The following is a 15,700-nucleotide window of genomic DNA, read 5'->3' as shown; positions in this document are numbered from 1 at the left end:
AAGATTCTGCAGAACAGCTATGAATTAAATGGCCAGATAACCTTTTATGTTGGTGCTGTTCATTAAACCTTGGTCACGGCAAGAGCAAAAATCATCTTCGTTCTTTTAAATTGTGCTATGGAATCCTTTTTGTCAATCCTGAAGAGCGAATGGAGCCTTGACATGAGGATGGAACCTCTGATAGGGTCTGGAACATCCATCGCATTAGAGAGGGCCAGAATTTCAAGAGCAGTGAGTCAGGAAATGAATTCATTTCCCCTTTGCATTATTGCAGCTGAATGTTCCACCTCCCATCACCATGGTAGTCATCACCTCATGATTCTGAAATGTCTATCCCAGTTCCTTGAGATTGGCACATTCTCATTACCAACCATTTTAGCACAAATTGCGATCCGATTGCAGAGACGAATAAATTCCTGCTGAGATGGTAAACAGTGATAAGAGACGAGAATCCAGTATACTCTCACGCATAATTCAAAAAACAAACCTGGAGTCTGAAATACTTAGCCAGCCGACTGCAGTTGTAATGGAGGAGCAGAGCAGAACAGACTGGAATAGTCAGAGGATGGTTTCAATCAGGTGTGTAGATGTGTAAGCAGGAACGGCAGATGCTGGTTTACACCGAAGATAGACACAAAGGGCCGGAGTAACTCAGCGGGTCAGGTGGCATCTCTGGAGAAAAGGAATAAGTGATGTTTTGGGTCGAGACCCTTCATCTCCTTTGTGGAGTTAGGCATCTTTTGGTAGGAATACATCAGATATCCACTTGCATCTCTTCTCCTCGCTCCAGTGTTAAAGAGGAGAGATCATACATGTCGAATTCCCTGTTTCCTCCTCCATTTACATCTGTACCCCTGAGTCCTAAACTACCTGTCACAGGATGCCGGTCACTGAACTCACCACAATGGGCCTGGAGCACAGTTTATTTGAGAGCAGAGTGAAGGAGCAAATGGAAAGGCCACATGGAGTTGGTTGTTTGAAATAACGAGCGACCTATTAAAACTGATGCACACCAGGAGATCAGTCAAAGCTGATCTGCTGAGCATTACTTTGGTACAGCTTTTACATTCTCAGATGACAAGAAACTTGATTAACAGTAAAACTAGGTCCTGATCGTAGAATGGAGGTTACCGAAAGACTTAATGAGGTTACAAACTAGGTCTTGATCACAGAATAAACTGATTATCCACAAGTCCAATTTAGTTGACAGTAGATCCAATTTTCTATTATAATTGGGTGCACACTATAACATAATCAATGAGGTTCCTGAAACACGGGGGTCGTCTCTGCTGGCATTTAGGCTTTGTCTGTGGTTCCCTGTCGCCACATTAGCACAATCCACATCCCTATTTACAAGTTATTAGCCCTCACTTTTCTACGTCAGAGAGCATCACGGAAATACAAGTCAAGTCAAGTTTACTGTCGTGTGCATAGAGGTGAGGTGGAGGTACAATGGAAACCTTGCTCGCAACAGCATGTCAGGCACGTAGACTCACACAACACACAGAACACAAATTCTACATAAATTACACAATTTCTGCAAGAGAGTAAAAAGAAAAAAACTGCAAAATAAAACAAGATATTCAAAAGATCATAAGGGATAGGAGTAGAATTAGGCCATTCGGACCATCAGGTTTACTCCGCCATTCAATTATGGCTGATCTATCAGTCCCTCCTAACCCCATTCTCCTGCCTTCTCCCCATAACCTCTGACACCCGTACGAATCAAATATTGGTGCAAAACACAATTAGTAAACAAGTCTGTGTAGTGCAAGAGGTGGTCTTCAGTATTGTTGCCGAAGAGGGATTAGGTAGATGGTTGCAGGAAAGTAATTGTCCCTGAGTCTGATGGTGTGACACCAACTGATTAACATGAATTTTCAGCTTAGTTTATAGCTTAGTTTAGCGAGTAAACAGGCCCGAGGCCCACTGGGTCCATGCTGCCCAGCGATCACCCTGCACATTAACGCCATCCTGCACTCTGTGGACAATTTATCATTTTTACCAAAGCCAATTACTCAAAAAACCTGTGCACCTTTGGAGTGTGGGAGGAAACTGGAGCACCCTGAGGAAACCCACGTGGTCACGGGGAGGACAAACAAATTCCATACAGACAACACCCGTAGTCAGGATTGAACTCGGGTCTCTGGCGCTGTGAGGCAGAAACTCTACCGCTGCGCCACCGTGCCACTCATTAACCTTTCAATCACAACTCAAATTTCATTAATTACTGGTTTCAGTTTCTGATCACAATTGCTGATAGCATCCAATGCATTGGAAGAAGTTTGCTTTTCTCAGCTTTAAAAAACGCAAAGCTACTTCAGAGGAAATATATAGTTGTTTGGAAATGTGATAACTGCTGTACTTTATGTGCCACATCCAATATGCACACATTGAGGCTGTGGTAAATGCATTTGGATTAATAGCGACACAATTTGTTTCTAGTGCTGTGAGTGGTAGGATCAATGAGTCAATTCAATTATACTTCTGAAGAAGGGTCTCGACCCGAAACGTCACCCATTCCTTCTGTCCAGAGATGCTGCCTGTCCCGCTGAGTTACTCCAGCATTTTGTGTCTTATCTTCAGTTTAAACTAGCATCTGCAGTTCACTCCGATACTTTATTTCACAAAATGTTGGAGTTACTCAGCAGGTCAGGCAGCATCTCAGGAGAGAAGGAATGGGTGACGTTTCGTGTCGAGACCCTTCTTCAGACTGATGTCAGGGGGGCGGGCTTTATGTTCAGTTCAGTTCAGTTTAGCTTATTGTCATGTGTACCGAGGTACAGTGAAAAACTTTTAAAACATAGAGAAATGCTTTGTTTTGCATGCAACCCAGTAAAATCATGTAGCAGACTCCACCTCGGCAGTAATAAGTGTTGCAACGTTTTTGTGCTGGAAATCCCAACTGCAGGTGCTGTCTGTACAGAGTTTGTACGTTCTCCCTGTGGCTGCGTGGGTTTTCTCCGAGATCTGCGGTTTCCTCCCAAACACCAAAGACGTACGGGTTTGTAGGTTAATTGGCTTTGTATGAATATAAAATTATCCCTAGTGTGTGTAGAATAGTGTTAATATGCGGGGATCGCTGGGCGGCACGGACTTGGTGGGCCGAAGGGCCTGTTTCGGGCTGTATCTCTAAACTTAACTAAACTAAACTAAAAAAATGGATAGGTCTTTGGTTTCCTCCCACACTCCAAAGACGTACAGGTTTGCAGGTTAAATGGCTTGGTATAACTGTATGAATATAAAACTGTCCCTAGTGTGTGTAGGAGAGGGTTGGTGTGCGGGGATCACTGGTCGGTGCGGACTCGATGGGCCGAAGGGCCTGTTTCCGCGCTGTATCTCTAAAACTAAAACTAAAACCAATACACTAGCACTATCCTACACACACTCGGGCCAATTTACAATTTACAGAAGCCATCAACTTACAAACCTGCACGTCTTTGGAATGTGGACGGAAACTGGAGCACATGGAGAAAGCTCACGTAGTGACAGGAAGAACGTTCAAACTCCGTACTGACAGCATCCATAGTCAGGATCGAACCCGGGTCTCTGGCGCTGTAAGGAAGCAACTCTACCGCTGTGCCACCGTGCCACCCATTTAATGACATTAAGGAGAATTTGAAGAGTGCAACAAAATATAGTATTAATCACGAGGTGATCTAAAATTCCTGGCGGTGCATTCACAGAGGAAATCCATTAGTCATGTCTAAATTACATTATTCTCATTTTACGTTTATGTAATTTCACTTTCTTCTTTCCTCTTCTCCCTAATTTGTTCCGATTACCATTGCAATTTACTTACTGCATCTAAATTCTTGCACAACTTTACTGTTGCTATCTACCTTGACCTCGACTGCGAATTGGTTCTTAGCAACTTATCAATGCCCAACAAGCTGACACATAATAAAGCTGACACAAGCTCAAGTAATAAAACTGAGGGTGACACCTCTTATTGTGAAAGTCCTGTTTTGTTGTTGATGGTGCAGGGTGTACATGAAATGAAATTGGAGTTGTCACTGGACCAAGCAAGTTGATAACACAAAATCACACCATACTCATAGAAACGTAGAAACATAGAAAATAGGTGCAGGAGTTGGCCATTCGGCCCTTCAAGCCAGCACCGCCATTCAACATGATCATGGCTGATCATCCAAAATCAGTACCCCGGTCCTGCTTTCTCCCCACATCCCTTGATTGCGTTAGCCCTGAGAGCTGTATCGAACTCACTCAGCATACATTCTCAGTGAATTATATGGCCCTTCCTTGAGAGGGATAATAAGGAACATGGATATTCGCATGTGTGAGTGAGATGAGGGGATGATCACCATTTGATCTGTTGCGGCTTCGGTAATCCAAGAACATTTTCAAGATCTTTTAGAAATGAAGTAGAGAATTGTGGACGCAGCCCAGACCATCACACAAAGCAACCTCCCTTCTACTGACTCCATTTACACTTCACGCTGCCTCATCAAGGCCACCCGCATAATCAAGTGACCCGGTCACTCCCTCTTCTCCCCTCTCCCATCAGGCAAGTATAGAAGTGTGAAAACGCACACCTCCAGATTCAGGAATAGTTTCTTCCCAGCTGTTATCAGACAACTGAACCATCCTATCAACAACTAGAAAACAGTCCTGAGCTGCAATCTACCTTATTGGAGAACCGTGTACTATCTTTAATCAGACTTTACTGGACTTTATCTTCCACCGAATGTTATTCTCTTTATCATGTATCTGTACGCTGTGGATGGCTCGATTGTAATCATGTATAGTCTTTCCATTGACTGGTTAGCACGCAACAAAAGCTTTTGGAGTCATAGAGTGATACAGTGTGGAAACAGGCCCTTCGGCCCAACTTGCCCACACCGGCCAACTCGTCCCACCTGCCTGCGCTTGGTTCATATCCCTCCAAACTTGTCCTATCCATGTACCTGTCTAACCGTTTCTTAAATGTCAGGATAGTTGCAGCCTCAACTACCTCTTCTGGCAGCTTGTTCCATACACCCACCACCATTTGTGTGAAATTTTCACCCTTTTCATTGCACCTCGGTGCACGTAACAATAAGCTAAATTCAAACTAAACTCAAACTTATATAAAAGTTCGGTACATGTGATAATAAACTCGGATCATGTGATAATAAACGAAACTAAACTAACTGCTTTTATATTCTATGTAATGAATTGCTTTACTCAACATTCCATTGAGTTGATAACACAATTCCTTCTGTCAGGAAGTAATTGTGAAATAACAGAAATTAAATGAATAATTGTGACATTGTTGACTGAAGAACATTAGGATGTTGAGACAACCCCATGCTCATAGGTTCATGAGTTCATAAGTGATAGGAGCAGAATTAGGCCATTCGGCCCTTCATGTCTACTCAATCATTCAATCATGGCTGATCTATCTCCCCCCTAACCCCATTCTCCTACCTTCTCCCCATGATCCCTGATGCTCTGCAACCCCATTTCTTTAAGAACACTCATAACCAACACTTGAGCAAAGCACAAAGTGCTGGAGGAACTCAGCGGGCCAGGCAGCATCTGTGGAGGGAATGGACAGGCAAAGTTTCCGGTTGGGACCCTTCTTCAAGCACAGTAGGAGAGCAGTAATAATCACAGAAGGTGATTACTACTGCGTTCAGTAGTACTACTGCCCAAAGCGTACAAGGGTTACAAAATGAGAAATGGTTTCTGCTTTGACCCTTGATGTGTTGATACCAATCCACATGTAGTTTTGTGTCGGAAGGAATTGCAGAGCTGGTTTACACTGAAGATAGACCAAAATACTGGAGTAACTCAGCGGGACAGGCAGACCCTTCTTCTTTCGGATCTAGACCCTTCTTCTGAAGAAGGGTCTCGACCCGAAACGTCATCCACTCAATCCTTCTCTCCAGAGATGCTGCCTGTCCCGCTGAGTTACTCCAGCATTTTGTGTCTATCTTCCACATATGGTTTTGTAATTTTTCAATATGTACTATTTCTGCCAGCCAGGATGAGACTTCTCACTGCTCTGAAGTAATGCTCCTTTGATAGACTGTCATCATGGCCTTCCAGTGACACGAGCAGTGCTAACAAAGCATTGATATGAATGACAACTGCGACCGTGGATCAAAACTAACTCATGAAATTCCACCGGAGAGCTTCATGACAAGGTGCAATGCCGTTTGCAGGATTACTGTGTAAACTCATTGTTTCAGAAAAATGTAAAAAATGAAGCTCTGTTTCCTGCTGTCTTCATTTTTTTGGGGTCGAAAGAGCTGAGCATATTTGTGTCCTGATTATTGTTTGTTCCTGCTTCATTTCAACCCTTGTGGTTTAAAATTAAGACTCCCGTCCTCTTTCAAACCTTTCACATTTGTTTGCGATTTTTAAGGAATTGCTAGTCTTTGTGTTCAAGCATGGCTTTGGAGCAGAATGCAACTCTCTCTCAGAGAGTAATTCAGTCATTTTTGTTGCTCTCAGACAGGTGCTTAATTACTAGAGGGTTTCTATATTAAATGCTTCTCGTATTTCTCCAGGCATCTCAAAGTGTTAACAGTCGTTTAAATACTATCCGAGTGTAATCACCAGAGTGGCAATGTGGTAATGAATTGAACAAATCTATCAAATTCTCACATACTGCAGGAACGACAAAGCGCTGGAGTAACTCAACGGGCTGGGCAGCATACCTGGAGAACGTGGATAGGTGACATTATGGTGACAATTTCCCTCCTGGGATAAATAAAGGTCTATCGTATCGTATCGTGTGGATTGGGAACTTCTTCATACTCTGTTCTTCTCACATACTGCAATATAATAATAACAAGATCAGGCATTTTAGATGTTGGTTGAGGACAAAAATGGTGACTTGAACGTAAGCAAGATCTTCCTTGCCGAGCACAGTAGCATCTTCTCCATCCATTTGTACAGGGCGATAAAACCTCTACTTAATGTTCAGTCGTCTGTAATACTCCCACAGAATCGGGCTGGACTACAAGCGTAGGTTTTTCTGCTCAATTCCCAGGTGTTGGACACTCAGTCTGGCAACGACAGACACAAAAAGCTGGAGTAACTCAGCAGGTCAGACAGCATCTCTGCAGAAACGTCACCGATGTGTGGAGTAGTGAAAGGCTTGGATAGAGTGGATGTGGAGAGGATGTTTCCATTAGTGGGAGAGTCTGGAACTGGAGGTCATAGCCTCAGAATTAAAGGAAGGAAATGAGGGAGACGTTTGAAGAAGGGTCTCGACCCGAAACGTCACCCATTCCTTCTCTCCAGAGATGCCGCCTGTCCCGCTGAGTTACTCCAGCTTTTTGTGTCTATCTTTAGTATTATGAGCAAATCTGAAGAAGGGTCTCGACCCGAAACGTCACCCATTCCTTCTCTCCTGAGATGCTGCCTGACCTGCTGAGTTACTCCAGCATTTTGTGAATAAATCGTTCTGATTGGTAATTCGCTCGCTGAAAAAAAGACAGAAGCATAAATTAGATAACTTCTTAGAGAGATGGGATGGGAAAACATAGTGAAATTATAATGATGCATCTTCTAAAAGACGTTAGTGATGCTGCATTTAGTGTATTGTGTTCAGTTCTGGGCACCATATTATATGAAAGACGTTGTCAAACTGGAAAGGTTACAGTGAACATTTACAAGGATGTCGCCAGAACTCAAGGGTTTGAGCTGTAGGGAGAGGTTGAGTAGGCTCGGACTCTATTCCTTGAAGCGGAGGAGAATGAGGGGTGATCTTATAGAGGTTTAAAAATCATGAGAGGAATAGATTGGGTAGATGCACAGAGTCAATTGCCCAGAGTAGGGAAATCGAGGACCAGAGGACATAGGTTTATGGTGAAGAGGAAAAGATTTAATAGGAATCTGAGGGGTAACCTTTTCACACAAAGGGTGGTAGATGTATGGAACAAGCTGCCAGAGGAGGTAGTTAAGGCAGGGACTATTTCAAGGTATCACAAAATGCTGGAGTAACTCAGCAGGTCAAGCAGCATCTAGGAGAGAAGGAATGGGTGACATTTCGGGTTGAGGCCCTTCTTCAGACTGATTTCAATGTTTAAGAAACAGTTGGAGAGGTACATGTGCAAGAAGGAATTGCAGATGCCAGTTTAAACTGAAGATAGACACAAAAACCTGGATTCACTCGGCTGAGATACTCAAGCATTTTGTGTCTATAGACAGGTACATGGACAGGTTTGGAGAAATATGGGGCAAACACAGACAGGTGAGAGTAGTGTAAATGGTACATGTTGGCCAGTGTGGACAAGTTGGGCTGAAGGGCCTGGTTCTACATTCTAGGACTCTTTCACACTAAAAGACTGATTAGACCTCTTCTTATCAATGCAAGATTATCTCATGCATTACCTGTGTTCAAAGGTGTTATGATTTACTTTGGGGTTTAATTCTGATTAATAATAGTTAGTGTAACCAAGACCAACTTCCATGGAATGCAGTACAGGTTTTTCTAAAGACGTCCTTCAAATGATTCAGCGCCTGTACAAAAAGCACCTTTGTTTTAGCCCCTTTGATTCTCTGGCACCATCATCTTAATCACCGCAGAGAATTTAATCTGAAGACTTATCTCAAGTGCGTCAGGAAGAATACTTTTTGGAAACCTCTGTGATGAAAGATAAATAATTCAATTCATGTCATGCTTGAAATATTACATTTTGTCACAATTGCATAGCGAGCATATTTTTAAAGGCCAAGCATTTCATGAGACATGAGTCCATGAATTCGAGGCATAAGGTTCCCCATTGGTTGCAATTGCCCTCTGACTGACCTCAAAGATAGAAAGAGGTAAGGGAGTGTGATCGTGAAGAAAAGAGACGTCGCCTGATGGCAGTGTCACAGCTGGTCTCTTCAAAGTATATATATTTTTTAATGCACTTGATCTCTATTACACTACAAATTTCAATGCATTCTATCCTATCCATGTACCTGTCTAACTGTTTCTTAAATGTTGGAATAGTCCCAGCCTCAACTACCCCCTCTGGCAGCTTGTTCCATACGTGACCCACCATCCTTTGTGTGAAAAAGTTACCCCTCAGATTCCTATTAAATCTTTTTTCCTTCACCTTGAACCTATGTCCTCTGGTCCTCGATTCCCCTACTCTAGACAAGAGACTCTGTGCATCTATTGTTGCAGAACACTTCCTATTTACGCTGTTTTGTCTTTTTCTTCCCTGGAACAAGTCCAGATATGATCACTTCCACATGTAATAGGAATTCGGACTTGCCTTGCGATCAGCAAAAGACCAATACTGTCCATTTGTAATGAATAGTTTAAAAAAAAGGTTTTGAATACAGCGATTTGAAAATTTTGTGTTAGTAAAATGGAAAACGTGGTCTCCTGACTTCAAAGAGTGGGTTGATAATAGAAAATTGGTGAATGATAAATTAATTCTGCCACAATGAATAAAGGCTTCAGATGGACCAAAACAATTAAAACTGTAAGATTAAAGGAAATGAAGATAAAAAAGATTATGAAAAGAGGGAAAAGCGAAAGAAAGAGGATGTTTGAACTTTTATAGCACTTTCCGAGATGCAGGCAGTTAAAGTCCTTTGTTTAAATGTAGTTAATTTGTACGCAATAGGCTTCTGTCTTTAGACACAAAAAGCTGGAGTAACTCAGTGGGACAGGCAGCATCTCTGGAGAGAAGGAATGGGTGACTTTTCGGGTCGAGACTCTTCAATCCCGAAACGTCACCCATTCCTTCTCTCCAGAGGTGCTGCCTGTCCTGCTGAGTTACTCCAGCCTTTTGTGTCTAAACCAGCATCAGCAGTCCCTTCCCTCAAGCTTCTGTCTTTGTGTGCTTCATTGTCTCCTTCCCCTAGCTAACAATGATATATTCTACATTCTCCTTGAACTTTGTCCCTTTTGATGTCTCGTTTTTACATCTTACCCATCCATGTCTCTGTGCCTCCCTCTCCCCTGACTCTCAGCCTGAAGAAGGGTCTTGACCCAAAACGTCACCCATTCCATCTATCTTGAGATGCTGCCTGTCCTGCTGAGTTACTCCAGCATTTTGTGTCAAGCTTCTGAAAACGTTGGTTGAGCGGTTATCATTAGTGGGTGATTTCTCCAAAATAGTGTTCTGGGGACCTTTAGAGCTACCCAAGAAGTAAAAGGGCCAGGGATTAACAGCTCCTCCAAAAGTTTACTTTTTAGTCTTTAGACTTTAGAGATCCAGCATGGAAAGAGGTCCTTTGGCCCACCGAGTCCACACCAACCAGTACACTAACACTATCCTACACACTGCAGGCAATTTACAATTTACTGAAGCCAATTAACTTACAAACCTGTACATTGTTGTGATATTGCAAGGACTACTTTGTTGTATCACAAGGACTACTTTGTTTGCTCGCGTAGTAACATGTATATAAGAGAATGAGGTGATTTGGTGGTCACTCTGGTTCCAGGTGGCCATGGAATAAACAGCCTGGATTTAAGCTCCAGCTTTCTAAACACGTGCACTTGTGGTCCTTCCAGGGTCATAACAAAGGTATAACAGACACCGGATCATGGTACAACATGGTGGCAGCGGTTTGGTGATTAGCCTAGAAAGGTAAAGAAAAAAACCCAAGCAAAAAGGTTAGCAAATTTAAAAAAACATAGCCCTAAAGAAAATAAAAGATGAATGCTTTCCAGCTCCGTATGGGATTGCTAGGAATGCATCTCGACAGGGCCACTATATGTGTGTATATACATCTTTGGAGTGCGGGAGGAATCAGTCTGAAGAAGTGTCCCGACCCGAAACATTGTCTATTTGTGTCCTCCAGAAATGCTGCCTGACCTGCTGAGTTACTCCGACATTTTACATCTTTTTTTCACAAACAGATTATCTGTTGTTATACTGTTCCTATGTCCTTTTATTACCTATTGTCAATTACCTAACAATATTGACTGCACTTGAAGTATTTTTTGAGAAAGAACAAGAGTGAATGTCTCAGGTCGATTATCTTCCATCTGAGGCGTTAACTCTGCTTCTCTCGTTTCACATGCTTTCTGTTTTATTTCAAATATTTACCATCGACATTGTTTTCAGAGGTATTTTGTTGTTTGAAAAGCACTTGAGGGGGTCCTGAGATGGCCAGAGTTGCCACCACGAGTCTCTCATGCCCACACTTAGCTAGTGCAAATACAGAGGGACAATCTCGGCATAAAGTCTCCTGGTCTCAAACAGTTGGGCGCCAACTATCAAAGAACCCAGTGAGGAACTCTCCGCAGTAAAATAAAACCCAGAATCGCCAGTACATTTAACCTGGGTGGCACGGTGGCGCAGCGATAGAGTTGCTGCCTTACAGCGCCAGAGACCCAGGTTCCATCCTGACCACAGGTGCTGTCGGTATGGAGTTTGCATGTTCTCCCTGTGACCGTGTGAGTTTTCATTTTCAAATCTCCAGTGCTGACAAATTTGAACAGAAGGCAGTAGTAAATATGAAGTACAAACACAACTGAGATAAAACTTTAAAGTATTACGTTTACCAATCTGCCATATCTTGAAACTTCTAGAGAGAGGTTACAGCAGCACCGTCTAGAGAGATTAGCACAGATGACCAGATGCTTTATTCAAAGAGCTGGTGGTTTAAGTAGCATCGTGGAGGAACAGAGGATGACATGGGTGGTCACGGTGGCGCAGAGGTAGAGTTGCTGCCTTACAGCGAATGCAGCGCCGGAGACCCGGGTTCGATCCTGACTATGGGTGCTGTCTGTGCGGAGTTTGTACGCTCTCCCCGTGACCTGCGTGGGATTTCTCTGAGATCTTTGGTTTCCTCCCACACTCCAAAGACGTACAGGTTTGTAGGTTAATTGGCTGGTAAATGTAAAAATTGTTCCTAGTGGGTGTAGGATGGAGTTAGTGTGCGGGGATCGCTGGTCGTCGCAGACCTGGTGGGCCGAAGGGCCTGTTTCCGCCCTGTATCTCTAAACTAAGAGAGAGGAGGCCGAGTGTTTTGAGGAGGAAGTTCATGAGGAGGAAGTTCATGAGCTCAGCATCTGGACAGCTGAAGGTGGAGCTACCAAACATGGGGTAAAAAGAAATGTGGAAGAAGGTTGAATCTTCAGGTGTTAGGGTGAAAGGTTAGAAGTTTGGGAGCCTGGAGAATCTTTTCGGGGACTATCTGTGTTGAAGTAGTGTTTGTTGGAAGAGCTGCTCAAGATGGTTGATGCAGGTTTTCACACATTTAGGAAACAGTTGAGCGTCTATACTTATTGGATACGGGATTTATTTTAATGTGGTCCCTGTAATATTTGACGGCTCTTTAATCTGGTTGAGAGAGTGTTTACGATACGATGTGGCGATGATACCATATGAAACAATACGATATGATATGATTTGATATGATGTGATACGATATGATGGAACCTTATTTATCCCAAGAGGGAAATTGATCAAATTATGTGGCTTTTATGTGGTATTTATGTGGCTGCCACATTTTTGAGTGCGGGGCTGTTCCGTGAGAAGCTGGAGTAACGCATCGTGAAATTGTGGAAAGGAATCCAAAACATGCCAGGTCAGGCTGTCTCCTACTCACTGAAAGGCTGTCAAATAAGGCGGGCAACTTTGGGGCAGGCATCAATGCATGGTTGATGGAGCTCCATCATATTCTTACAGGCAGCAGAAACCAGCTGCTTCAAGGAAACCGAAGCCATTTCCCCCATAAATGAACACACACGCTCGACTTGTTCTCATGAGGGCAGCACATTGCGTGATATTTAATTCCAATGTTCCTAATCTCCAACATACCTTATTATTTCAGTGCAAAATACCCATGTCTCGTGACAGACCACTGTTTATCGTCCTTTCTCAACCATCTATTTGGTTTTCACTTGGATCATGTAGCTTCTTGTGGAAGTGCTTGATAGACTTTGGTTTGAAGTACAGAGATTGCTGCAGGCAGTGACCTTATTAGGCCAGGCGTGGTCCTTCGTACCATACATGGTCATAGTTCTAGACTGATTCAGGCGATCTACTGGTACAGAGATACTAGTCTATTACTGGCAATTTTCATTATTGGTCGCTGCAATACATACTCAAGAGATGTATTCAAGAGAGAGTTAGATATAGCTCTTGGGGATAACGGATTCCAGGGATATGGGGAGAATTGGGCACTGATTTTCGATGGTCGGCCAGGATCATATTGAATGGCGGTGCTGCCTCGAAAGGCTGAATGGCCTACTCCTGCACCTATTTTCTATGTTTTAAGGTTACTCCAGCACTTTCTAAACTTCTGAATGGAGTCAGTGGAGAACGAACTCTCTCGGCTCCATGGAAGCAACACCTATTTTGAAAGATTACTGTGCCTTTTGATAGTCTGTGCAGAATCAAAGAAATACGTGGCACAGAGGCAGACCCTTCAATACCCTGTGTAGGGAGGAGCTGCAGATGCAGGTTTATTCCGAAGATAGACACAAAGTGCTGGAGTAACTCAGCGGGTCAGGCAGCATCTCTGGAGAAAAGGAATGGGTGATATTTTGGGTCGGGACTTTTCTTCAGACTGAAAGTAGAGGGGAGGGGACCCTTCAATACCCTGCTGGTTATGTGTTCTTAATTTCTCTTTCTATTAATATTATTTTGGAAGGTATGTCATTTCTAATTGTGAATTCAATCATCTCAGTTTCCTTTCCACGTTGCACACGTGTTTAAAAGTGGTCAGTTGTAAAGCATTTTAGGATGTCCGAAGATTATAAAACATTTCATATCAACAAACGGGCAGCAGAGTGGTGCAGTGATAGAGCTGCTGCCTCATAGTGCCAGAGACCCACATTTGATCCTGACCTCAGTTGCGGTCTGTGTGGAATTTGCATATTCTCCATGTGTCTGCATGGGTTTTCTCCGGGTGCTCCGGTTTCCTCCCACATCCCAAAGACGTGCAGGTTTGTAGGTTAATTGGTCGCTGTAAATTTCCCCTCGTGTGTAGGGAGTGCAAGTGAGAGTGGGATTACGTTGAACTGGTGTGAACAGGTGATCGATGGTCAACATGGACTCGGTGGGCTGAAGGGTCTGTTTCCATGCCGTATCCTTCAATCAAATACAATCAATCTATTAACTCTTTCTTTTCGGCTTCTCTCTTGTTTACTCTCCCTTTTATTCTTCTTTCAGTTTCAATTTAGTTTATTGTCCCGTATACCGAGGTACAGTGAAAAGCTTTTGTTTGCGTGCCGACCGGCCAGCGGAAAGTCAATAACATGATTACAATCGAGCCATTCGCAGTGTACATATGCACAATAAGGGAATAACGTTTAGTGCAAGGTAAAGCCAGCAAGGTCTTGACCCGAAACGTCACATCAGTCTGAAGAAGGGTCTCGACCCGAAACGTCACCCATTCCTTCTCTCCCGAGATGCTGCCTGACCTGCTGAGTTACCCCAGCATTTTGTGTCTAAGGTCCGATCAAAGATGGTTGGAGGGTCCCTCATCAGTGAGTACAGGCACCAAAGAACATGCAAGGCTTGATCACTATCCCACACCCACACTCCAGACCAATATTTCGGCATTAACAAGAGTTTATTCTGCCACGGTCTTTACCCTATTATCTTAGCCTCCCGAGAGACAGAATCTTTGGCTCAGACAACTGGGATCGGAACCGACACATTGAGAGGCAGGAGGAAAGCGGAGAAAATTGTGGTTCAGTCACACTTGCCTTCGCTTCTGCCTGTGACTCTGATATACATTTCAACTCTTCTGCAAGAGCGCTAGGGACCAGAGCTTGCCCAAAGTCCAAAAGGCGTGGAGGAAACCCACTGCATCAATCCAGCCAATATTTATTTCACAAAATGCTGCAGTAACTCAGCAGGTCGGGCAGCATCTCAGGAGAGAAGGAATGGGTGACGTTTCGGGTCGAGACCCTTCTTCAGACTGATGTCAGGGGACCCAACCAAGCCAATATCATGGCCCAACATTGAAACATACAAATGTGAGATAACGATTGCTTATTTTATTGGTATTTATTCACAAAATGCTGGAGTAACTCAGCAGGTCAGGCAGCATCTCAGGAGAGAAGGAATGGACCTTTTATTGGTGGTCCTTTAAAAAGTCTCACACATTATTCTTGTTGATTTCAGTATTATTTAATGTTATAGGACTGGGAAAGGTAATCATCATGGTTCTTTCATGCTGATTAATCATATATTTATCTCCATTTTATTTCCAATTTACACAAGCATTCAAAACTGTTTAATTAGTTGTAAAGCATTTTAGGATGTCCTAAGATAACGAATGGCTTCATGTCAATATGTTCAGGGCTCTCGACTGTCTTTCCTGCATGTTCCTTCTCGGCTTCTCTCCTCCCTCTCAGAGCGAGTCGTGGATCCCCCATCTTCATTGTCTACCCCACCAGTCTTCCAAGCCGCCCCGCCAGTCTTCACATTTTAACAGATCATCACCTGTCATTTCTGCCTCCTTCAACAAGACATCTCAGTTGGCGCAGCTGGTAGAGCCGCTGCCTCCCGGCACCTCACAGCGCCAGAGAGCCAGGTTCGATCCTGACCTCGGGTGCTGTCTGTGTGAAATTTACACGTTCTCCCTGTGACCGCGTGGGTTTCCTCCAGAAACCTCCCACATACCAAAGCCATGCTCTCTACACACCGAGACCATCAGGTGGACAGCACTGAAGCACAATATCCCACATCACCAGGTTCGGGGACAACTACTTTCTTTCAACTAGCAGGTTCTTGAACCAACCCGTACAACCCTAATCCCACCTCAACAACAA

This window comes from Rhinoraja longicauda, chromosome 27, assembly GCF_053455715.1.
Source record: "Rhinoraja longicauda isolate Sanriku21f chromosome 27, sRhiLon1.1, whole genome shotgun sequence".
Taxonomy (NCBI): domain Eukaryota; kingdom Metazoa; phylum Chordata; class Chondrichthyes; order Rajiformes; family Arhynchobatidae; genus Rhinoraja; species Rhinoraja longicauda.
The sequence above is the reverse complement of the archived record's forward strand: the minus strand, read 5'-3'. Positions refer to the sequence as shown.